This window comes from Colossoma macropomum, unplaced genomic scaffold (genome assembly GCF_904425465.1).
Source record: "Colossoma macropomum unplaced genomic scaffold, Colossoma_macropomum, whole genome shotgun sequence".
NCBI classification, from domain to species: Eukaryota; Metazoa; Chordata; class Actinopteri; order Characiformes; family Serrasalmidae; genus Colossoma; species Colossoma macropomum.
This window is the reverse complement of record NW_023494806.1, coordinates 20,879,249-20,906,117: the sequence shown is the minus strand read 5'-3', so window position 1 is coordinate 20,906,117 and position 26,869 is coordinate 20,879,249. Positions and strand designations below refer to the sequence as shown.

General features: G+C 41.2%; 1 protein-coding gene across 1 annotated transcript in view; it reads right to left on the bottom strand.

Annotated features, from left to right (window-relative positions):
• The window catches only part of fam222a (family with sequence similarity 222 member A), an 82,775-nt gene extending 56,456 nt beyond the window's left edge, over positions 1 to 26,319 (bottom strand). Inside the window, exon 1 of the mRNA XM_036599246.1 lies at positions 25,713 to 26,319. The gene's annotated coding sequence lies outside the window, so the exon portion shown is untranslated. The remainder of the gene's footprint in view (positions 1 to 25,712) is intronic.
• Between the last annotated feature and the right edge of the window lie 550 nt (positions 26,320 to 26,869).

Sequence of the window (26,869 nt, the reverse complement as noted above, 5' to 3'; positions counted from 1 at the left end):
AAACAGGCCAATTGGCTACACATGGAGTAAGTGCTGGGGGAGCTGTGTACATTTCATTTTCAAAACTACCACTTTCAGGTAGAACTTCACCTAGAGGACCATCTGAGTTTGTTTCATCAAGTTAGTTTATACTTCAAGGCAAAATGGCTGAGTGGTGGGCAGTAGACTCTGGGCGTCAGAGCTTCCATCCAAATTTCCTATTTTAAGTGGGTGGGTCTTGGTTAGAGAATCTTTGGCCTGGGCCTCAGAGCTCCCATCAAAACCTTAAGGCCTCAGAATACTTCTTGCAGAGTCGACTTTCGCCAACACTCGCGAACAATATGACACAACTGCGGCCAAAACGAACAACAGCAGACGTCGCGTTGAGGCTTTGCTTGCCATGTCTTGCACATGGCAACTCTGAGAAACTCCATGGACAAAGACACTATGCAACAAAGCCTGTGATTGGTCGGTAAAAAAGGGGTGTGCCATGAAACAAAGATGGATGACTTTGAGGAGCTTCGTTTCACAAGAAGTGTGCTGAGTGCCTCGGCAGAGACACCAATATTTTACTGTTAAATGCGCAACTGTTAAATAAACAATGAATACTCCCTACATGTAAGACGTTAGGTCTGTTATTTGGTAGTACTCATATCAAGCACCAAAACATACAGGTTATCATGTATTTAGGTTCACCAAAGGACGAGGCTAAAGTTGGCCTCCTATTCACCAGGAAGTTTCCAGTTCCACCTTAAATGGTGCTGCATTCTGATTCGCACGTCGCCATAGCTACACCTGTGATAGAATCATTTTCCAGTAGTCATGGATCACTTATAAAATGTCACAGTAGTGGTATGTAGTGGTAGGCGACAGGCAAAACAAAACCAGAGAAAGTATGAGAGCTTGTAAGTTTGCAAAGGCGCTTTCAGCCTTGCGTAACCCTCCCGAACTTTATGTTGAGCACTTTATTCTTTCCAGACAAAATGGCTGGGTATTGGTAATGGACTCTTGCCTCTGCCTCAGAGCTTTCACTGGAATTTCTTTTTTACCCAGTACAAAGGGCTTGGTTTGGAGTACCAGACCCTAGACTCTCTGTAAGATAATTCTAGGCTTGGGCCTCAAATCTCCCATCTCAAGTTTTTTTCTTTCAAAGCTAAATGGTGCAGACCTACCTTGCCTAGACGTCACAGCTCCTTGCAATTTTCTTTCTACCAAGTCTACAAGTCTAAAGGGTTGGGTTTGGGTACAAGGCCCTGAGTCTTGTACTCAGAGCTCCCATCAAAATGTTATTGTCCATATTCTAAGGGGTTGGGTCTTTGTTAAGAGGGCCTCAGAGCTCCCATAACTGTTGATATAAATGAAGGAATGAATGAGCTTTAGAGCCTCAGGAGACCCCCTCCCACCCCCTGTTGAGTAATTCTGGTCTGATCAGGTTTCTCTAAGCATGAACCTAAACAGCTCAGGCTAACTGGAGGAAAGAGGCCAACAGGGCAGAACAGGACAGCTTGTTTAGACTCAGGTCTGGGAGTTCTTGTTGGAGGAAATGTTTACCCAGCTGTAAACGAGAATGATCTGTTTCCCTGCAGTTTTTCATGACACAAAGCAATTTACAAAGGCAAATAAAAGTGAGGAAATGGAGCATTATTTTTTATGTGAAATCAGACACCAATTACTTTTGACTAAGGCAATTAAAGCTCCAATGTAAGCAGCATTCCAAAGTGGGCCTAATAGGTCTGCTTTCACACACAATAACCCACCCCCAACCAGCTCCATCTGACTCACAGCTAGTTGGCGAATAGTACATACATTATTACAGCACAGTTTATTAGTGGTGAAGGTTTTGCTAGCTTTTCTGCGTTAGCAGAGGGTAAAGGTGAGTTTGGCAGAGCAAGCCATTCTGATATGAGCAACTCCACCTTAAAATAAACAAAAAATAAAGCTAAGAACTACCCAACTTACTAGGAGTGGGCAATATGGACTACAATGACATTTTAAATCTACGCTACAGAGCTCGACAAGCTAATCAAAACTAGGAAGGTTGAAGACGTGAACAAATTAGCCACCATGCTAAAGCAGCCAGTGAGTGAAGGTACCAGGTAGGTGTTTCTAACAAAGTAGTCAGTGAGTGGAAGCACAAGGTAGGTGTTTCTAATAAAGCGACCAGTGAGTGGAAGCACAAGGTGGGTGTTTCTAATAAAGTGTCCAGTGAGTGGAAGCACAAGGTAGGTGTTTCTAATAAAGTGGCCAGTGAGTGGAGGCACAAGGTGGGTGTTTCTAATAAAGTGGCCAGTGAGTGGAGGCACAAGGTGGGTGTTTCTAATAAAGTGGCCAGTAAATGGAAGTACAAAGTAGGTGTTTCTAATAAAGTGGCCAGTAAGTGGAAGTACAAGGTAGGTGTTTCTAACTAAGTGGCCAGTGAGTGGAAGCACAAAGTAGGTGTTTCCAATAAAGTGGCCGTGTCTGAGTGTGTGAGTGTTTTGCTGCTGGATTGGATTTCTAACAGTGAGTGTGTTCAGGAAGCTCAGATTTCTGCTCCCACAATGAAAACGAGAAGGTTGCGCTCCCTCGTTCTTTTCCTCCATACAGAGTGGGTTCTCCTCGACCCACTCTCAGCTTTCTCTCCACAATACACGCCCCGCTCCAGCGCCCAGTTAAAAGATTAATAGGACAGAAACGCAATCGCCGGAGCTTTCAGTGACAGCCAGTGGAGGGGGGGGGGAGGAAAAACGAGTGTGAAAACGAGGGGAGGAGAAGAAGAGAGGAATCTATTGTCCTGCTTCACAAACGCTGCTGATGAATGCCGATTACTATCACCACTCCTTCACATCGTCCTGTCAATCACAGGCAGCAGCGTCAATGGAGGGAATTTAAATGATAAAACGATAAAGAGACGAGCTCAGAAACCTGACAGAGAGAGAGAGAGAGGTAAGGAGGAGAAAAAGAGAGGGAAAGAAAGAAAGCACAAGAAAGAGAAAGAAAAAAAGAGACAGAAAGGGAGGGCAAGAAGAAGAGAGAGATGTAAAAGAGGGAGACAGAAAGTCATGGAGAAAGAAAAAATAAGGAGAGCGACAGAGAAAAGGAGAAAGGAAAAGAGAGCGAGTGAGAGACGGAGCGAGAAAAAGAGTGAGAGATAGAGAGATGGAGACTAATAAAAAGAGAAAGAAAGCAAAAAAGAGAACAAGAGAGAAAGAGAGAAAGGAGTGAGAGAGGGGGAGAGAAAGAAAGAGAGGGCAAGAAAGAGAGTGATAGAAAAGAGAGAATGAGGGAATGGAAAACAAGAAAGTAAAAGATGGAAAAAGAAAGAGCGAATGAGACAGAGATGGAGAAAGAAAAAGAGTGAGAGCGAGTCAGAGAGGGGTGAGAGAGGTGAGAAAGAGGACAAGAAAGAGAGCAAGAGAGAGAAAAGAGACAAAGGGAAGTAGAAACAGGAAAAGTGAGGTGAAGAAAGAGAGCAAGGGAAAAAAGAATGAGGGAATGGGAAAAGAAAACAGTAAAAGAGAAAAAGAGAGAATGAGAGACAGAGATGGAAACTGAAAAAAGAGAAGAAAAGAAAGAGAGAAATACAGAGAGAGAGAGAGAGAGATACACAGAGAGAGAGAGAGAGAGATGTGAACTGCTTCTTGTCGTTTCTCTGCTCCGTCAGTCTGGATCAATCAGAGTTTCCAGGAAAATCCACAGAGTTCACAGCAGCTGTCAGTGTGGAGAAAACGTCAATCAACAGTCACACTTCTAAATAAAGACGGTAATTAATCTGAACAAACGAGTGTGTATGAAGCAAATGAGCACAAACACACCGCATCCATCTGGGACCAGTTCAAATTAAGACACTTTACTCATTCGTTTATTCATCTGTACATTAACAGGCCTGTTTCCCTCTGTTCTGTCATCAGTGCTCATATCCAGTCAGATTCAGTTCAGTTTAACAACACAGTTCACACAAATCACACACTCTTACACTGTTACACCCTTACACTGTAACACCCTTACACTGTAACACCCTTACACTCTTACACTGTTACACCTGCACTGTTACACTCTTACACCGTTACACTCTTACACCCTTACACTGTAACACTTTTACACTGTTACACACACACTCTTACACCCTTACACTGTAACACTCTTACACTGTTACACCCTTACACTGTAACACCCTTACACTGTTACACACGCACTGTTACACTCTTACACCCTTACACTGTAACACTTTTACACTGTTACACACACACACTTACACCCTTACACTGTAACACTCTTACACTGTTACACCCTTACACTGTTACACCCTTACACTGTAACACTCTTACACTGTTACACCCTTACACTGTTACACCCTTACACTGTTACACTCTTACAGTTACACCCTTACACTGTAACACCCTTACACTGTAACACTCTTACACTGTTACACAGTTACACACACACTGTTACACCCTTACACTGTAACACCCTTACACTGTAACACTCTTACACTGTAACACCCTTACACTGTAACACTCTTACACTGTTACACAGTTACACACACACTGTTACACCCTTACACTGTTACACCCTTACACTGTAACACTCTTACACTGTAACACCCTTACACTGTAACACTCTTACACTGTTACACAGTTACACACACACTGTTACACCCTTACACTGTTACACCCTTACACTGTAACACTCTTACACTGTTACACCCTTACACTGTTACACTCTTACACTGTTACACTCTTACAGTTACACCCTTACACTGTTACACACTTACATGGTTACAAACACACTGTTACACAGTTACAAACACACTGTTACACTCTTACACTGTTACACCCTTACACTGTTACACATGCACTGTTACACTCTTACACTCTTACACTGTTACACCCTTACACTGTTACACCCTTACAGTTACACCCTTACAGTTACACCCTTACACTGTTACACACTTACATGGTTACAAACACACTGTTACATCCTTACACTGTTACACACACACTGTTACACCCTTACAGTGTTAAACACACACTGTTACACACACACTGTTACACACACACTGTTACACCCTTACACTGTTACACTCTTACACTGTTACACACACACTGTTACACCGTTACACTGTTACACCCTTACACTGTTACACACAGTTACACCCTTACACTGTAACACTCTTACACTGTTACACACACACTGTTACACCCTTACACTGTTGCACACACACTCTTACACTGTCACACACTCTTACACTGTTACACACACACTCTTACACACAATCATACACTGTTACACACACACTGTTACAGTTACACACACATTCACTCTAACACTTACACTGTTGCACACACTCTTACACTGTCACACACTCTTACACTGTTACACACACAATCTTACACTCTTACACACACAGTCTTACAGTTACACACTCTTACACACACAACCGTACACTGTTACACTCTCACACACACAATCTTACACTGTTATACACACAATCTTACACTCTTACACACACTCTTACATTGTTATACACACTCATACACTGCTACACACACACTCTTACACTGTTACACACACAAACACTCTTATACTGTTACACTGTTAAACACACTCTTCCACACACTCTTCCACTGTTACACACACACTGTTACATGATTGAAAAAAATGAAACATGAAACACACACACACACACACAGGGGAGAACATGCTGAACAGCTGTTTTCGGCGTGCGCACTCATCCTCCCTCGAGAAACCTTCTCTCCTCTCTTCTCACATCCTGCTTCAAAACATATCACCACACTCTTTTCTTTCTTTTCTTTTCTGTCTTTTCTTTCTGTCTCTCTGTTCTTTCTATTTCCTCTCTGTCTGTCTATTCTTCCTCTCCTGCCCTTTCTTTTCCTTCTCTCTTTCTTCTTTCTTTCGCTGTCTCATTCTTTCTCTATCTTCTCTTTCCTTTTCTCTCTCCCCCCTCTCTCTTTCTCGATCTCTGTCTCTCTCTGTGTCATTAGTCCCTAGTGCATCAGATAAGAACTTCCTACAGCTCCATAGAGAGAGAGAGAGAAACAGAAAGAGGGACAGATGAAGAGAGAGAGAGAGATAGAAAAAGAGAGAGAGGAATGTTGTTCCCTGTAGAGTTCTTCAGTTCTGGGCCATTAGCTGTGTGTCTCTCTCAGGGAGCGCGTTTAGTGTTTACTGCCAGATACAATATCCCAGAATTCCCTTCACCATCAGCTCCACTCTGAACTAATACTGCCTTCATCTGCTGTCAGAATTACCACAAATATGTGTTCCTAATCAAAAAGGGTGTATATATATATACATATTAATAACATGTCTATTTGTATTATATGTTCAAGTACCTATAAGTCCTATATGTAATAACATGTCCCTTATGTATTACATGTGTAAGAATTTATATGTAATATCACCTCCCTTATATCTTTCATGTGTAAATATTTATATGTAATAACATGTCTCATATGTATTATATATGTTAGTATCTATATGTAATAACACATCCCAGGTGTATTACCTGTATAAGTATTACATGTGTGAATGGGCCAATAGTGCCAAGTAATACATCCCTTATGTATTACATGTGTAATATTTATATGTAATAACACATCCCAGGTGTATTACATATGTAAGCATTTATATGTAATAACACATCCCAGGTGTATTACATGTGTAAGTATTTATATGTAATAACACGTCCCATATGTATTAAATATTTAAGGATCTATATTAAAATACATATAATAGTAATCTGCCATTTTAAATATATCGTCGCTGTTGAAACAAAACCTATCTTCATCCGTTTCTCTGTTTTTCTTTTCTTTGTGTGTTATGTATCTACAAATGTAATCTTATGTTCTATATGTATATACATATATATATATACATATATGTTAACATATATGTTAACCTTAGGAACCAAAAATAAACTGTTTTGCTCTTTCAGTTCAAAATATTACAGAGCGCTTTTCTAAAACACCCTTTTTCTTCTTCTTCCTGTGTATTCAGGCTGGATTTACAGCTCTTGCTTCAAGTCTTCCATTAAAGCTTTGGTAATAATAAGCAATAATCCCCTTTAAGAAAAATACTTTTTAATAATGAGCAGCACTGCTTGCACTTCTTGTTCTTTCACATTCACCGCTGTGAAAGGAGGGAATTACACCCACCTCCGACTCTCACTACAACACTGATAGGTGGGGCCCTGTGTGTGTTCACACATGAGTTAATGCTCGAGTGTGAGAGTCGGGGTGCTTATTAAATGAGAATTCAACAACTCTTCATTCAGTCATTCAGAGTGGTTCGGGGTGAACTCGTTCATTGTAGAGACCCAAACTTCTTTACGGTGGTGGTGATAGGAACCAGACATCTGACATTTGTAGATTTTTATTTGGTTTATCTCACAAACTACCTTTTTGAACAAGAAAACTCTTACCAGGAATATTAATCCTACATCAGTAGTGTTTGATCATTAATCTGGTTAAACAAATCAATACTAGGTGCTTAGTGAGCTCGTGCACTCGTTCGCTACATCCACCAATCAAGGAAGCCTCCTGCATCTTTTATACAGTGATAGAAAACAGGATAGTAGATAAAATGCCTATCTTCGTATTGTAGTCATGGTGACCCCTGGTTCCTATCATCACCACTGTTAAGAAATGCGAGTCTCTACAATCAACCATTTCACACCAAACCACTCTGAATGACTCTGTTTGCATCTCAAACATTGAATTAAGGCCTATTCACACATGGGTCTATAAGTGACGGACTGCGATGCTGCATTAAAACTCAGGCTAACCAGTCAGAGCTCATGGATGTATGCATGGATGTTGGCAGAATGGTACATCTTGGACTAAAGCTTATACTATAATGACTATAAAATGTGGTTAAAGAAAATATGGTGCACCAGAGCTGAAAGGCTGGGTTATGATGATGAGTACCTTACAGTGACTGTATATAGCCAATTTTTTAGTTTATCTAGGTGTATCCTAGTCTGTTCATACCCATGAAGAACCGCAAACTATATGCTTCTCTTGCTAATGAATGTTCCTTTTAATGAGAGGAGCAACAAGGAGAAGCAGAACCTTGAACAGAATAGGGTGAATTCAGTGTGTTCATCATTTAGTTGCAGAGCTTAAAGGAAATATGAATTCATCGTCGCTGCTTCTCAAGGAATCCACTTCTTCTTCCTCTTTCATCTTCTCCATTCAACATTGGAATTGTTGTGAAGGTCAGACTACGTTACAAATCATATCTGTTTTTTTTCAGTGAATGGGTCTTTATATAGAGGCAGTGGTCACTAACCTTCTTCCTGGAGATCTACTTTCCTGCAGAGTTTAGTTCCAACCTGCATCTAAAATGCTGCCCGTCTCCTTACCTAACATTAACGCATTCAGGAACTTCATTAGATGTTAATCAGCTGGAGCAGGTGTGGCAGACTGGGGTTGGAACTACAGTCCACAGGACGGTAGATCTCCAGGACCAGGTTGGTGACCACTGCTCTGATACATTTCCACGTCAGCTCTGAAGGATGTGTGTGCATCTCTGAGACAAAAGAGCAGCATGATGTTCCCACACACTCGCTTATTCCCAACAGAGCACGGTGCACACACACACCGTCCCCGCTCCATTTCCACAGCTGCTGCCCATGAGAGCTCCTGATTGGCTGACAGCTGGACAGATGTTCCCCAGACTCCGTCGTACAGAGGCTGCCATGCGCGGAGTGTTTTCAGTGTGTTTTCTTCCAGGAGCCCAAAACAGAGTGTGTGTCACAGCTGAGCACTGAGCACATTAAACAAACACAGTACAGATGCTCCAAAACACCCCCCCAAACACCCCCCACTCCCACAAAGACTTCACTAACGCTACATCACAGACAGACGGACAGACAGACACTAAACTGGGTTATGCAGATGCAGCTGCACTCTTGAGTTTCTCTTTAAAAGCTAATTAAGGAACTAAAAAGGCATATAAAATGTAAAGTGGTGATTCAACTGCATTCATTTTAGAATTTTCTTACAATCAGATCTAATTAATCACAATATTATATTTTTCTTTTGCCAAAATAAAATGAATGAAACAAGGCTAAGTGTATTGTGTGTTTTGTATTATAGGTACCTAAAGAAATTTAATTTCAGTCACTTCTTAGAATGGTGGAAAGGGATGATGGTAAAATTTGAGACTAAAGTACTGAATTGTTTGCTAAATGCTTGACTGGAACTGAATCATCGTTCACAGCTTGCAGCTACAGTCAACAGAATCCATCACTATACCTTATTGCAGAGTCGGGAACATTAAATAGAACATTGTTACTGGGTACAGAATTTGTGATGGTAGTGAATGATTATGGACACTACGTCATGTGGGTGTTCTCATTACTGTGCGACAGCCGATTCTGTCGTCTAAACACTATAAGTGTGATGTCACCAATCCACTAGAACTGCTGGATCCTCCGCAATTTGTTTCCGTACTGGACAAACAGTGCACTATTTTGACGTAGAAGCCAGAACGTACATACTGCGCTACACTGAAAGGAGTGAGCTGTTTAAGATTCAGCCAATGACAACAGATTTGCTAACTTGTGCCACACTGTGCACTGAAACTAGAAAACGGTTCATGAGGCTGCTCAGACATGTCCAAAATCAATCGGATCGTCTGTCTCCTCAATCGAAGCTCGTTTAGGCAGTTGATCGGGCATCGTTTCCACTCTCGCACTGCAAGCCAAACAACGGCCGATGAAGCTGAAACTCGGCCCGATCAAGAAATTCAGTCGTCTCTGATGAAATCCGGCCTTAAGTTGCACAGTGCTTGGCTTATGGCACATAGTGTTGGACACTGCTCATATCTACTGCAATATATTCAATTCCTACTACAAACTGTTCAGTATCTGTTATAAATTATTCAGTAACTACTATCAATTATTCAGTATCTACTTCAGAGAAGAATTAAGAATCATCTTAAATTAGCATAATCTCTCAAGTGTATGCAACATTTATAGCTGTTGACAGGAGGGAGAAGTGAAACTCAAATAAAAGTACATTAATTTGCTCCAAAAGTGCCCTCCCTCTGTGCCTATGTCCTTACATACAGCAATTACAACCAACCCAATCACTTACTTTCAACCCCTGAGAGAGAGAGAGAGAGAGAGAGAGAGAGAGAGAGAGAGGAAACGAGGGATAATCTGAGCTGACCTGCTGCATCCGCTCAACTCAGTAAAGCAGATAATACCAGCACACAGAGGCAGTCACAGGGTATTTCAGCACAGGGTTTGCTGGGTAATCTAGGAATGTTAGACCCCCTCCTCCTCTTCATACCCCAAACGCACACTCATGCTGTCCACCTCCCGGCATGTACAATACAAATGAAGAGTCCATTAACACGCACACATTAGTGTGTGTTCAGCTGATGGCTGTAATTACACACTCCGCCTCAGAGTGATATTAAATCAGACAGATGAAGGGGTGTTATGGGGTGGGGCTAAAATCACTTAGCAACCAGTCATTATCCCACAGAGAGCAACGAAGTGACCGTCTACACCCCGACCCCCCCCACCCAACACACACACATACAGTCCACAGTCCAGGCTTGTCTCACTCCACTGCTGAAGGAGTCCAGGTTATTGTAATGTAGGTATTTGTTCACTTATTAAGGCTTCAAATGAGCGACTGTTAACCCTTCCAACCTTCCATCGTTCACGTCCTCTTTGGTTTTGAGATGTGAGGCTCTTCATAGACTTGGCTAAAGTGAAAATTAATCAGTATTATAAATTATTCAGTAACTATTATGAATTATTCAGTAACTATTATGAATTATTCAGTAACTGCTATAAATTATTCAGTAACTATTATGAATTATTCAATAACTACTAGACATTATTCAGTAACCATTACAAATTATTTAGTAACTATTATAAATTATCCAGTAACTATCATGAATCATTCAGTAACTACTATAAATTATTTAGTATCTATTATGAACTATTAGGTAACTACTACAAAATCAGTAACTATTATGAATTATTCAATAACTACTATACATTATTCAGTAATCATTATGTATTATTCAGTAACTACCACAAACTATCCAGTAACTATTGTGAATCTTTCAGTAACTACTGAAAATCACCCAATAACTATTATGAACTATTCAGTAACTGCTATGAATTATTCACACACACACACACACACACACACACACACACAGCTTCTAAGCCGCTTCTCCTTCTGGGTCGCAGAGGGTGCTGGAGTAACTTCAGTGACACTATGTACCTTTGTTTATACATAACAATATACAATATTCTCTTTTTGGAACCTGTTGTAATTAGATATTGTTAAAACAGCGCAAATATATTTGGTAGGGTGTCAATACACTTTGGCGGGGAGAGGGTGTCCAATGATTGGCTATATGACGAAAAACCTGGAGATCTGATTTACTGTAGTCTGTCAGAGCAGAATGTTTGGAGGATGCTGGGTTCACCGGTGTTAAAATGTCTGCATTTTATTCATTTTAATATATTTGTAAACCTACAGGCATAAATGTTATATTTCTATACGATGCCGTAGATTTTCATAAATGTTTATGTATTGGTGTGTATTTGCACCTGAGAGTGTGTGTTTTGTCTGTATGTGAGCAGCAGAGTGTGCGGTGGTGCCTGAGGGTGGAGGATCAGTGGGGTTTGGAGCCGCTGACAGGAGCTCTAACACTGACCGGCAGTGACACATTCCTCACTACAGCCAGGTCAATAAACTGTGAGTGCCTGTGTTTGTGTGTGTGTGTGTGCCTCTACCCATTTACACTCTCTCTCTGCAACACACTCGCCCTCCAACAAAACCAAAATCAGCATTATTGTCATAAAAGCCTTGTTCTCCACAGATGCAGGTTTACAGTAATAACTAATGACTTAGTAAATGCACAGATGTTTCTGCGTAATTCAGTGTTTAAGATGTAAACAGAGTCATTCAGAGTGGTTTGGTGTGAAATGGTTGATTGTAGAGACTCAAATTTCTTTACAGTGGTGGTGAAAGGAACCAGGGGTCACAATGTCTACAACACAAATACAGACATTTTATCTACTATCCAAAACCACCAGTCAACCTACACACGTCTTCTGAGCTTTATATGGAATACTGAGGGTAACATAGTGGGAAATCTGAAAAATCGATCATAAAACAGTGTCTCAGTCATCAAGCGGTGTATTCACAATTTCGTATAATAACTGTCTGCGTGGGAGCGTGGACATCTGGTCCCTAAGATTTTGTATGCTTGTTTTTAAGCTGTTGCAGAACTTCAATGTGAAAGTGCGGTCCGCTGAATAGGTGGACATGCAAATGTGTTGTTTTTGTGATATCACAAACACAATAACTTTAAAACAGGCTGTTTTTGCCGCATGTGACCGTATGGACATTTTAAGAATGTTTACATAACGAATAAAACTCTTCAGTGTCAAGATTTCAGTGAACTAAGAATTCTAAGGCAGCCAGATTACTTTTCTTTTCATTATAACAGATCTTGTTTACAGTGTGTGTTTACAGCACAAAAATGCTAAAATGTGCCGGGCAGTGGTAGACTAGGGCCAGCGGTCTAATCTAAGCTTGCAGGGCTTCGTGGTGATTTTCTGGCTCCTGGCTAAAGGGCTTTAGAGTTTGTCATAAGCCTGCTGCACTGTTTTCACTAGGCAGAGTTTTGGAGGAGGGGTGCAGACACCATCCATAACTCAGTCTGGACCCATTGTTTCACCAGCCAGTAGAAATTCCATTACAGCACAGTGACCAGGATTGGGAAAGAGCATCAGTGAGGCACAGCTAATACCAACTGTGTGTGTGTGTGCATTGTGTGCATATGTCACCCCCCATCTGAGTCATCGGAGTTGGCCTTGTTGCCTTTTGCTGCTGTGGCAGAGATTAGAGCATCATGACATGGACAAAATACCCTTTTGCGATTATACTGCTATATATTGCGACTGCCATATATAGAGAATTATTAACGTGACATGGTTATAAATTATCCTGCATTATTTTGACCAAACTTGACTTTTGTTGGATTTCACGACTGCCTCAATTCATCAAAACAACAACATAAACACTCATCTGGAACCATGACTGGTCAGGATGACCACAGCGCACAGTAAAAACCACTGTAATTGGTTAAAGTGCTCATATGCTTATTATAGCTTATATTATATAATACCATAATCTATACCAGTATTCTGTTATTGATTTTACTGAATTTCAATTTGAATAGTATAATTAATAAAAACATAACTAACTGCAGTGTCATTTATTGGTTGCTTCAGATTGTTTTCAGACATGAAATCTCATGAGCAGCAACAAAGGTGACAAGTTACGAAACCAATCCCCTGCATACAGGTACAGTGCAGTTGTTTCCAGGAAAAAAATGTTGTCTTTTTATGGAAATTCGGGAAACTATGAAACAGGGGTAATTCCAGCGGAATTATTTAGTTCGAGGAATTCAACAGCTATGCAAATACAAGTCGTGCACTGTTTGCCAGGTATTTCGTAAACGAGGTAAACTTGTTTGTTAAAAATCTCTTCCTTCCCATGCCAAAGTCAAAACTTCAATGTGTAAAAAAACTGGCAGATGTCTTTTGGGACCCCACTTCTAAGACCACTTTGCCCATCATTTGTGTTCTGCTAGCTTCAAAATGGCATGTCATGCTTGGACCCTGAAAATTGCTATTCGCAATGTAATTTGTAGACAGTCGATAAACTCTAACTGCAGGTAAGAACGTCCACACAAACTCAACTCAACTAAATGAATTTCAGACAAAAACGAAGTGGTAGAGTTTTGATGACAGGCAATGAGTTTGCATGTATGTATTTAAAAAAAAGTCTAAAATATAGTATATAATGAGTTTCCTTTCTAGAAATGTCTTGATTAATTTCTCAGAACATGTAAGGTTTCTTTTGGTGTAGTTGTAAGAGAAGAAAACAAAAAAACAGTCCAATCAAAACAGGTATCAGATTTGTAAGACATTTTCAGCAGTAGCAGAGCAGCAGCACCTAGAAAGCATGAGCTCATTAATTGATGCTAATGTATTAACTTAATTAATGCTAACTTTCAGCTCACCTGAAACAATGATACTACACAATATTTGAGAATATTATCAAAGCTGTCCAGCACCACATAGACTGTGCAGTCTAAGCTGATACGCACAGAAACCTCCAGCCGTGTGGTTCTGAATGAGCTGCAAAAAAGGAAAGAACAAAGTGACCCTGCAGTTGTTTCTCTGGCCATGTACGAGAACGCAATTAAATGCAGTAAACTTTGCACCATGGTGCGTGTCAAAGCTCATTGTTCCTGGCAGTAAAGGAAGCAGCAGTGCTGTAAACAGGTCACAGACTATAGCTTTTCACTGAGAGACGCTCTGGCCTTAACACCCTGCAACAGAACAGCAAGCACACACTTGTTCACTTAGTTCAATATGACGCTAATAAATAACGTCTGGAAGCCACAGTTATGCAGAGAAACCTCATTACTGACTAAAGCAGGAAATATTCCAGGACTTGTGCATTAGTTACATGCTTTATATTTAAAGCTTGGCTAGATTTTCAATGGTCATTTAACTTATTTGTGTTCTCCAATACAGAACAAAAACCAAAGGTCATGAGAAATTGGAGAAGCAATCGTTCAGCTGACTGAGAACACAGTGGACATAATCTGGTTTGTGCTGTGCAGTTTTAAGAACGTAATGTGTCCTGCTGGAAAGGTCAGAGTGTTGAAACAACAAACGCTGTTGCCTGTAAGGAGGAATTTGTTGTAATTTAAGAATCAGCTGTGGCCTCTGCTTGATAATGATCCCGAACAGGATTACGAAGCCTGAGCTGAATGCCTAAACGAAGTTGCTGTTTGAATCGGATCAGGGCATAAACGCAGAACAATCACAATGAACAATGAAAGTCAGACGATCACAATCGCCCAAGCCTGCTTTCTCAACTTTAGGCTGCAATGCTGGCTCCACTGGAGAGTGCTAGTGATGAAACACTGGCGAAATCTCTTGCAGAACTGGAGGAAAGAGCGGCAGGCAGGAAGTGATGAACTAGTCTGAAACGACAGTCAAAGAACTCAGAAGAAAGACACAGACAAACATCAAGAGCTCTGGTCCAAATGAGGCAATGGGGTCTCATCATTGTACCCACCGCACACAAACTCTCAACAGAACAAGCCTGAATAAGAGCTGTTCGGTTGCTTTCTTCGGTAATAGCACTGGTGCTAGCAGGCTAAAACAATCATTAGCACAGAGAAACATTTATACTGAACAGTACAGCACAACACAGAAAATGCAGAAGCCTTTTTGGTAAGCTAATCTTATAATAAATATGACTATTCAATATTTCAATTTCCATTCATGTGTTGCCACTAGAACATTACATTAGCCCCTGTGGGTTTTACTCATTGAGGGTTAGGCCTTCAGATGAGCTAAGTAACCTCATAGCTAACGCTAAAGCTAACAGCAGAGCTAACATTAAAGCTAACACCAGAGATGACACTAAAACTAACACTAGATGCACAAAGCTAATACTAGATGAAGCAACGTTAGACAGTCAGAGGAACTCAAAATCTACACAAGAGCTCCTCTCCTCAGTAGATGATGTGCCAACATGTTGCCTTTCTGAGGTAAACATGAGAACGCAGAAATATCTTTGCATTGTTTTTGGCCCTCACTAGCTACGCCAGCTATCACAACTAGGCTATCAATACAGCTGCACCTTAAACTTCTCAGTTGCTCCTTGACAACTTGTCCTTGGTCATGCACTCTCATTAAGTGTTTTGTAGTAGAAAGGTAACATCCTACAGCAATCTCGATGCTTGTAGAAACTCTGTCGACAATATTCATAAAGTTTGCTGTTGCATATTTATCAAAATTCAATGATAGCAATTCAAAGGACTGCACATGTGAGTTAGTATTCATCACTGCACACACTATTTATGGTTGAACAATATTTCCTAACTGCAAATTTGTGCTGTCGCACTGTATGGCCTTGCCTACACTTCCCATAACAAAGCAAGGTCATGGTTAAGGTAAACATTAATTTCCCATAATGCTTTTTAGCCACAGCTGAACGTTTCCCATAATTCCGTGTGGCTTTAGCTGAGCCAAATGTTAAATTCCCATAAAGTTGTGTCGTCATGGTCCAGCATTTCCCATAAGACTAAGTGAGACCTAATATAATGCCGTGTGGTCATACTAGTGCATTATGAGGAAATGATCACCAGACTAATATTTCCCACAATGCCGTAAGGTTAGCACAGAGTCGGACTTGTCAGCAGCTCCGCTGGATCAATGGCAGCCAGCTGGGACTCCTTCCCAGCATGCAAGACAGTCACAACCAGTAAATCAATGAGGACAGGACGCCGGTTACCCAAGCGTTTGTTTTGAGAGATAGAGAGAGCAATCTGTCCTTCAAATGAGGCTCGCTCGCTCATGCTCTCTCTTTCCCCTCTCGGCCCATTAGCCATAAAGCCGCCAACGTGTCTTATTGCTCGTCACAAGTGGAGTTTAACTCATATGCCATTTAATCTGCAGCTCACGCAGATCCTGCACACCACACACACACAAACACACACACACACACACACACACACACACAAACACACACACACACACACACACAAGGCTGCTTGTGGACAGCTTGATGGGTTTCTGAGCAGCAGCGTTTCTGCCCGTCATCATAAAGCAGGTACAAACTGGACTGATCTGTGTACATTAAACAAATGAGGTAGTAACTCAGATAAAACAGGGGTGCTACACTGAGCACTGGCATAATGTAAAAAAAAACCCGGGCAATTATCTTGTTTGCACACGTAAATTGCCACGCATGGCAGACATGATGAATGGTATCACCATAGAAATACGGCTGCTAGCGGAGTAATTAACCTGTAAAATAACTGTGACCTGTGAATTACCCGTCACTGCCGGCTGGATCTTTTCTACTTGCAGGTTAGGTTTCCTTCTGTCATCTTTACCAGAGGTTCTGAAGCTACAGAAGCACAGCGTAGTCAAACGAGGAGCTCTAATCGAAAAGAGCCTAAAGTGTATTGGATTATGAATAACGGAAAGCATGGTAATCATACAGCCTGTACGTTTTAAAAGTGGCCATAATTCAGTAGCCTTTCTCCGTACAGTTGTACCATCAAACCTGCAAATCCTCACACCGTCACTGAATTCAATCTGAAATTCAACTCTGTCTCGTGTCCATGTTACAGTACTGAAGGAAAGAATGTTACCACCCATTCAGGTTGACTTAAATTAAACCATTCAAATAAATACAAAAACAACACAGAAGTAATCAAGCATTGATAACCACAAAACTCCACTGATAAGCTCCTTTGACAGATCATGACCTGCAAAAACAGCAGGGTGTCAGTGACCTTTGTGCAACAGCTTGGCCAAAAAACGAAATGTACTCTTTCCGCTGCTTCAAATGTGGTCAGTCAGACATGTTGGCGCCTTTATCGACACAAACACAGAAAAGTACATCACATATCTAAATGCAGTATCAGCAGCCATCTAGAAGCTTGACTTTTGCCCTTGTTTGTAGAAGACAGCATACTACAGAATGCACTAACAAGTCTACTAGAGATTGCTCAACAACTCGACAGCATTTTTTTATGTCAAGCATGTGATGACAGGGCTAATTGGTGTACGTAAGCTTCCATCACTTGTTAGCTTCATTAACCTCATAGCTTCAGCACAAAACTACAAAAGCCAGACTATCGTTTTAAATGCGGCACGACCTCACTACCCCAAAACGCCAACATACACCAGCTGCTACCATCTGCTTCCCTGCTTAGAACTTCACTGCGACAATTCTAATCAATCTTCCCCTGAAGAACCGCACAAACAGCCATGAAGGCACCATTCAAACATACTTCTTTGATCAGTTATCACTGGTTTACTTAAATACTTCTGTCCACTGACATTTCTCATTTTTTTCTACTGTATATTCTTCACTTTTTATTCATATTGCTCTTGTATTATTGTTTTGTTATCCAGTGTTGACCCCCTTTTTGCCACTGTCGCCCTTGGCTTGCTCATTTGGGGCCTGAATTTGTAAAGCTGCCGTTATAAAAAGCACTATACAAATAAATTGAGTTGAGCTGGATATACAAACACATACATACATACAAAAGCTGACACACACACACACACACACACACAGATGTGCACACACTCATGGTCTTTTATGTGGTGACGGGGGAATGAGGAAAGCCATAAAGAGGGAAAAATCAAACAGCTCCTGGTGCAGGTGCAGCGTGTTAACAGATGCTGCAGGCACGGCTGGCATTGTACCCATGGCTCCAGGGCCGAGCTGTGTGGAAAGGAGGGGGTGTGGGGTGGGGGGGTGTGCAGGATTAGCAGGGGCACAGAAATAATAATAACACTTCCCGAACAATGGCACTGCCTCGCCGTGTCACGCTTACAGGAGGAGCTCCGCAGGGGGGCTGAGAGAGCAGAGCTGTAATCCATTTACTGCCACTTTCACAACCAGCAGAGCTGTTTCTCTCTCCCTCTATTTCTCTCGCTCGCTCTGTTCTCTCGCTCGGCTTCTGTTTAACCACAGAGAATCTACCGCCTGTTTGTGTTTCATGGGAGAAATCTTTTTAAACTTTTTAAACGAGCCCATGCAGCCTTTGAGCATTCGTCTGCGTGACTTAAGTTAAAGGGACCATATCCTGCCCTGGCTGCCCTGTGATATGCCTCTTTTAAAATAACAGTCCAGGCTGAAACACTTCTTATAACTTCAGTCTGAATGAGTGGAGCTAAACTGCTGTCAGGTAGGAGGACGTGCGCAAATGTGTTTTTTGTGGCTGGTTTTGTAGCTTTTACATACTACATTAAACTCATTTGATAAAAAAAATCAAAGGTGACCATTTCTGTAATGCATTAAGAAAAAACAGAAATGTGTACAGAAATGGACCTGCTAGCCATTAAGACCCTTTCACATGCTGACAATATACCTAGCTGATAATCTCCTGCCGGCCACAAACTCCAACCTTCTTAAAGCAGAGCAGACAGACCCCAGCTGGGAGCCATTCTCTCGCCTCTTAACCCCCTACATGAAAGGATTTCTTAGGAACCATTTATTATAGGTTTGGAAAAAAGTGAAGCCAGCTAATCAATTAGGCAAGTAATCAGCGCAGTCAGTCCAGATGTGGGTAGAAACTAGCTACAATCACTCAGTTACAAGTACTCAAGTTCAGTTTCGATGGTTTTGTACTTCTCTACTCATTCAAACTGAGTTCCTAATTCTCTATTTTAGGTTTAATTTCATTCTGTGGTGTTGGTTCAGCTCCTGGACTGATCTACTGTTGCTCACACCTCTCACACTGGAGCTTTAGCATTTTATTCTAGACCAGTGTGATCCAAAAAGAGAACAATAGAACCTAACAAACTTCAGTTTCTATGCTGATTAATGCTGGATGCAGTTCTACTGCCGTACACTCAGTACATAAATGTCTCTCTGATCTGAGTTGTTTTTGCTACGCTACTTTTACGGTTACTTGAACCATCGTTTAATGTAATAAAGCAACAATACTTTTCATTGACTCTGGATTGAGCCAAATCCACTTCCATCTAAAGCATTACAGGGCAAAAGAAACTGGCTACTCCAATGGGAGAAAACGGTGGCAGGTAGGTTCAGAGTAACACAATGGAAAACAGCCTTCAGGACAAGGTCAACATTAAACACTTTTTTATCCCCCCCCTTATCAGCTCTGCTGAAGTTCAGCTGACCCTCAAAAACTCTTGGGGAGATTCTTCCTACTTATCTTCCCTGACACACTTTCAACTCTGGACGTACACTAAAAAGGAGAATCCCTGTAGACAGAGTAATTTAGTTCAGGACCTGGCCTGATCTGTGTCCGAAAAAGAGGCCTCTTTCTACCAGTAGAGTTCTTATAGAAAAAACCTGCAGTGCAGTATCACAAAGTAAACAATGCTCTACAGTCAAGCAGTAGGTAGAGAAATATCTGGACAGTCTCTACATTGGTCAGGACAGCATGTCACCAACCCCCAGCTAGTAATATGTGACTTATAAGTAAAAGATGTCTCTATTGCACTTAAAAAAAACACAGTTCTCTCTGAGTCCATTGGAAATGACCAAGCAAGGCCCTCAGCACTTCACACGTTCCATTGTAATAAAACCTCGTATCTCAGAAATATAAAAACTTTATAGAAGAAAGAGCAAACACTATTAACTCTGCATCTGTTAACGCAACTTTAACAACCTGGATGGCTTTGGAAATGTCTATTGGTCCATTCTTCATGAAAAAAGGCTGCATATTTAAAAGGGGTAAAAATACAGAAAAAATGATGAGGTATGATACGGCCAAATTTGATGAGTTAAAATATTACGATGTAGATCTTTAAACTGATTACAGTCATTCTCAGGTAGAGGCCAAGTGCATTGTGGGACAGAGTGAGGGCTGACAGGCACTGAACCTAATTACCCACTGATAGCCCCCTTCAGAGCGATCAGTTCAAGGACCGCATCCCAATCCATCCATCCAGTGGAGGGGTCCAGGCGGAGCAAGCAGATAAGAAGGCCTTGTGTTTGACCTTGGTGAGGTTCTCTCCAAAAGCGCCCAGAAAACGGATTGTTTTTATCACGGCCAGCTGCCGTGGAATTGAAAAACAATGACCGGCTTTGGGGCCAGTGCATGGTAGCACTTTTATTTTCCCCCTCACTGTGCTTATTGATTTCGGATGTACAATATTCTGCTATTTTTGAACAAGCACATTTTCTCACTCCGTCAGGTTCATTGATACGTCTCTGTAAGTCTATGGTGGGTTCAATATTAAAGCGAGGGGGAAAAAAATGTAGATTAATACGCAGTGCAGGAAATTAGAGTTTTACCACCATAAATGATATTCATGAGAGAAGTCGTCTCGTTCTGCCCCAGTTACAGCTCGGAGTTTAATAAGGGAAGAGTAAGCGTGGAATCCGCCCCAGGCCTATCAATCAATCAATCTGAGAATTTATCACTCTATTCAAATGAAGCTTCTTTAATAATATCCTCCTAAAATTAAACTATCCATCAATAGCTGCCAGAGAGGCAGGAAAATCCTGAAAAAAGGACGTTCACCTCAGGAAATTCAATCATTAGCTTCGATTTTAGCTGTCCTACTCATTCCCCGTCTTGCAGCATTAATAGGACAATTTCCATAAACTTGGAACACTTCACTCAAACTTGCTAATGCGGCCAGCAATCAATAAAACTTAGGGAGACCAGCTGACATCCTCTCATTCGGATAATTCTAACGGGGCTAGCTTTGGTGCAATATTAGCATTTAAGTTGAGCTCAACCATCATATGCTGCTGAACTGCTGAGGGATCATACAGGAATCTTGGTCTGGGGATTTGTTTCTTCACATTTTCTTTCTTGAAAAAGATCTTGTAGCTCTAGATTTTAGTACAAAGCTTCCTTTTGAAGAAAAATACAAACATCATCTTTTGAAACCCCCCCCCCCCACCTCTCTCTTTTGGAGTTAACATCTACTGGACGTGGCAATACAATCGTGGAAAGATGTAACACTAGCTCGGCTAGCATTAATATTAGCTAATTTAATTCTAGTGTGGTAGAAATAGTGTCTAGCTAGCCTTCTTCCTTACTTTAGCCTAACATCAGTGCACGTTTCCTTTTTCAAAGTTTTTTTTTGGTCTACACATGTTTAAACTCCAGTTTCTGCTTTTCTATAATTTCAGTGGTGTTTCTCTCAAATGGCCAGAAAAAGCCAACATGTAGGTCATCCTCACTATATTGCTCAGGGCAGAGTCAGTGGTGAAACTGAAATGTATGAGGGGAGGAGTTTTAAAAACGCGAGACTGACAAGGGACAAGATAGGAAAAAGGTAATTCAGTGACCTTCATATTAACTCATGCCGTATCTCCTCCGCTAACACACACACAGGTTGAGCTAAGGCTAGCATTATGCAAGACGCCCTGTTTGTTGAGCACACAGCTAATACTGGGCCAGTTAGCTCAGCGGGTCACGGAAGGCCCCCTGCGCTCATGCATCACGAGATGTTTTATTCAGCAGAACGGTGAGCGAGCATTACTGCTCGACAGGTGCTGTCTCAGAGGGGCTCGAGAGGAGGAACTCTGCTGGGGGTCATGAGCCGGTTACACATGCGAACACATTAATTTAAGGCAAAAATCTGGGATAGAGAGTCAGGGGCTGTGTCCGAAATCTACATATACAGAGCCAGAAACAGAACTCTGCAGCCACAATATTCACCACATAAGACACAGAGAGTACCTGTATCCTGTACTGTGTACCACAGTACGCAGTCAACTTTGAGAATATGGTAGTGGTTTTACTAACTTAACATATATTATTATACTCCATGTCATAAACTTGGTTATTTGCATTGCAAATTGGCGTTATGCAGGTGCAGAATGTATAATAAACGTAACACCTGAATAAGTACAAAAGTGCACACACAGAGTTAAAGTGAAAACATCCAACTGCAATTTTTCAATCAATACAAAGGCAAATATTTTTAATAAACTAAGGATCCAAGCCTAGTATTAGGGCCAAAAAATCCACTTCTGCCCGCCAGTTAGCTGTGGTTGTATTGTCACGTACACAGAACACTGGTGTTTGGTTGCTTCTGATTGGTCCAACTCATCTACAGTCAAGTCACAAGCTTCTTATCATTAGGTTTAATATCCAAACTCAAGATGTTTTTCTCTTGCAATGTGAAATCTGCACACTTTCAAAACCATTTAGACATAAAAAACAGATTAATCTTTCAGTCTTAGTGCCTAAAAGCTACACTGTGATCAAATAAATCCATGATTGATACGTAGCAATAAAAAAATGGTTAAATGGTTCATAGTAGTGAGATAAATGCATAGTAAATATGTACTAGTCAATTAAAAGAATGGTAGGTTTGCAGTGGACAGATACATGTACTGTAGATTTGTAGTAAATGTGTAGTAAACACCTAGTAATGAAATAGGTAGTAGTAGTAAATTCACAGTCATCAAATAAGAGCGCAGTAGACACATAGTAGTCAAATAAGAGCATGGGAGATACATAGTAGCCAAATAAGTGCAGAGTAGATACGCAGCGGTCAAATAAGTGCATGGTAGATATGCAGCAGTCAAATAAATGTGCAGTAGTCAAGTAAGTGAGTGGTAGATGCACAGTAGTCAAATAAGCCCACAGCAGATGTGCAGTAATCAAATTACAGCATAGTAGATGTGTAGTGGTCAAATTAGTGCAGTACATATGCTGCATAATGGCAGCAGGTACAGAAATGTGTTGACAGTGTCTACATTGGTCAGGGCTGCATGTGACCACGTATCCCATAGCAGGTGATGTGTGACACTTTTAATAACAGTCTGTTCTCTCCGAGTCTGTGGGAAATGACCCAGCAAGGCGTTCCACACTTCACATATTCCATCATAATAGAACCTCATATCTCAGAAATACAAAACCTTCATAGAAGACAAGGCAAACATTAACGTAGCATCTGATAATGTAACTTTAAAAATAAAACGTGTAACACACTTAGAACACACTTAACTGTGTAACATGAAGTGCATACTTTGTACACAGCACTCTAACAAGTGTGTAGTACGCTTAAACACTACACTCTTAAAAAAGATCAGTCCTCTAGTACAGAAAATGGTTCTATATAGAACAATAAACACTGATTTGCAAGATTAAAGGGTTCTTTACATTGTGAAATGGTTCTTCAGATTGATGGGGAATGTGTTATTCTACATAGCACCAAAAAAGGGTTCTACTATTGTTAAGATGTCAAGCTTGTAAAAATAGGATAACCCTTTTTGGAGTTATATAGAACCATTTTGAAAAAGGTTCTATGTAGAACCATGTACAACATCAATCTGAAGAACCATTTCACCATGCAAAGAACCTTTTAAGCATGCATGAGCACCATGAACACTTAAAGAACCCTCTGCATGAGTAAAGCGTTCTTCAGATTGATGGAGAATGTGTTGTATATGGTTCTATTTAGAACCTTTTTGAAAACAGTTCTATATAGAACCAAAAAGGGTTCTTCTATTGTTAAGATGTCAAGCTTGTAAATACAGAACCCTTTTTGGTGTTATATAGAACCATTCTCAAAAAGGTTCCATGTAGAACCATATACAACTTCAATCCGAAGAACCATTTCACCATGCAAAGAACCTTTTAAGCACGACTGAGCACCAAGAATCCTCTGCACAAGTAAAGTGTTCTTCAGTTTGATGGAGAATGTAATTTATATAGTTCTATTTAGAACCTTTTTGAAAAGGGTTCTATATAGCACCAAAAAGGGTTCTTCTATTGTTACGAAGTCAAGCTTGTAAAAACAGAAGAATCCTTTTTGGTGCTATATAGAACCATTTTGAAAAAGGTTCTATATAGAAACATATAGACCATCAATCAAAACAACAATTTAACAATGCAAAGAACCTTTTAAGCATGCATGAGCACCATGAATACTCAAAGAACCCTCTGCATTAGTAAAGTGTTCTTCAGATCGATGGAGAACATGTTGTCTATAGTTCTATTTAGAACCTTTTCGAAACGGGTTCTATATAGCACTAAAAAGGGCTCTTCTATTGTTATAAGGTCAAGCATGTAAAAATAGAAGAACCCCTTTTGATGCTATACAGAACTATTTTGGAAAAGGTTCTATGTAGAACCATATAGACCTTCAATCTGAAGAACAATTTAACCATGCAAAGAACCTTTTAAGCATGCATGAGCACCATGAACACTTAAAGAACCATCTACATGAGTAAAGAGTTCTTCGATTTGATGAAGAACATGTTGTATATAGTTCTATATAGAACCTTTTTGAAAACAGTTCTATATAGCACCATAAAGGGGTCTTCTACTGTTACCACGACAAGCTTGTAAAGATAGAAGAAGCCTTTTTGGTGCTGTATAGAACCATTTTCAAAAAGGTTCCATGTAGAACCTTACAGAATATCAAACTGAAGAACCATTTTACCATGCAAAGAACCCTTTATTCAGCAAAGCCTTCTTTGAGTATTCATGGTTCTATACAGAACCACTTTCGTTACTAAAGAACCCTTGAAGAACCATCTTTTATAAGAGTGTAGTATCTAGTACTGTACTAAGTGTTTATGCCCCAAAACAGTCTGAAGCGTTTAAAAGAACAGGGAAGTCTGAGACTTGGTGAGGGAGACTAAAATAAAGGGGTTAAAAGTGTCAGTTCGCTGATGTAAAGCCGCTCACAGCTGCGTATGGCGCGCGCAGACGGAGCCGCTCTGATAATCCCCGCGCGCAGAGGCCGCGCGAGGACAGATGCGCGGCGCTTTTTAAGCACGCGCTGCCGTAACGGTCATCTTGTGTCCTGTTATTTATTCATTATCTGACCCTCGCGACCGATTCGTCTCGCGCTGAGCTGGTTCTCCATTCGAGCACCCGCACCTCTGGTTTACACACAACAGAGCGCGGGCGCGCGCGTGTGCGGTGGTCGTACTCGGTGTATGAGCGTGCGCGTGCGCGAGACAAGTGTAAATGTACGAACTCAGCATATATATACGAGCGAAGTTGGGTTCCTGTTCGAATATTCCCGTTCCACCTTGAATGGTGCAGCAGTTACATTCAGGCGCCCAACTGCTGCACCGTTTAAGGTGGAACGGGGTCATTCGAACAAGAAGCTGGCGAACAGAGAGCTGACTTCAGCTTCGTGTGTGTATGAAGGTAAAACGTACACAAAAAAGCCATTTACTCACCATAAATTGCCGATTACATCCAGCTCCGTCACTGCGAGGGACCGACACCTCTCATTCCGCACAAATAACCGTTTAATTCCTCCACAATTCTCACTTTACTCCGCTTAGAAAGAGTCCAATCCGACAGAAAACCCCGGATAATCCTGGAAAAGAGAGAGAAAAGCGTTCCTGTCCGGAGATCTGCTCTCCGTCCGCCGGTATAGCCGTTACCCGAGACAGCGCCGAACTAAAGTGGCTTCAGCCGGCCGTAACTCACCGCACACACCCCAAAACAACAGTATCCTCCGGTTCTGAGGGCTTTTCAGGCGTTTTTCTCCGCCCGCTCCGCTGTAATCCTGAGGAGAATCGACCGTTGGGCTTCTTCACTTTCCCAACGGCTGTTCAAAAAAAATAACCGCCGCGCGAGACTCAGTTATTTTTCAAAAACAAACATCAAACTCCGCGGCCCGGTTACTGTTTCTGTAGAAATGAGATCCTCCGCTCCAGAGCGGGACCTGCTGTCCGCTGTTTAGGTTAACCGACTCGAATCTGCTCGCGAGCGTTCCGTCCGCGAGCGCAGTTGCAGTACAGTGTAGGGCGCGCGCAGCTTCCACCCGCGCTCCGTCCGTCCTCGCGACACACTGACAATAAAGACCGAGCGCAGCCGAGTCTCGCTGCTCCGGGCCCCGCCCACCGACCAATCAGGGCGCAGGGGGATTTAAAGGGCTCATATCCTGGATTTCTCTTGTGGTTTATCATTTTTTGCCTGTGGAAGTTCATTCCCACCAGACAGAGCAGGGAAAATCGTCTGCTTTTCCCCCCTTTTTCTTTTTATGGCTTAGCATTTTCAAAAAATAATGAATTTTTAAATCAAAATGTTGATGTTGTACCTTGAAATATTGTCTTAAAATTAAAAAAATGACTAATGTTCTCACAATATTGACTTAATCTAAGAAAATAAAGACTTATTTCATCAAAATATTGACATTTCTCAAAACAATCACTTATTTTCTCATGCTTTTGAAAAAATGTCCAGGTAGTGAATTATTATGTTTCAAAAAGTAGGTAATTATTTTGGGATAGTAGGTCAGTATTTTGAGAGAGTAAGCCATCGGTTCAAGATGTTAAGTCAAAATTTTTGACACACTGCTGCCAGAAACAGAGAAAAAGTCCTCTCT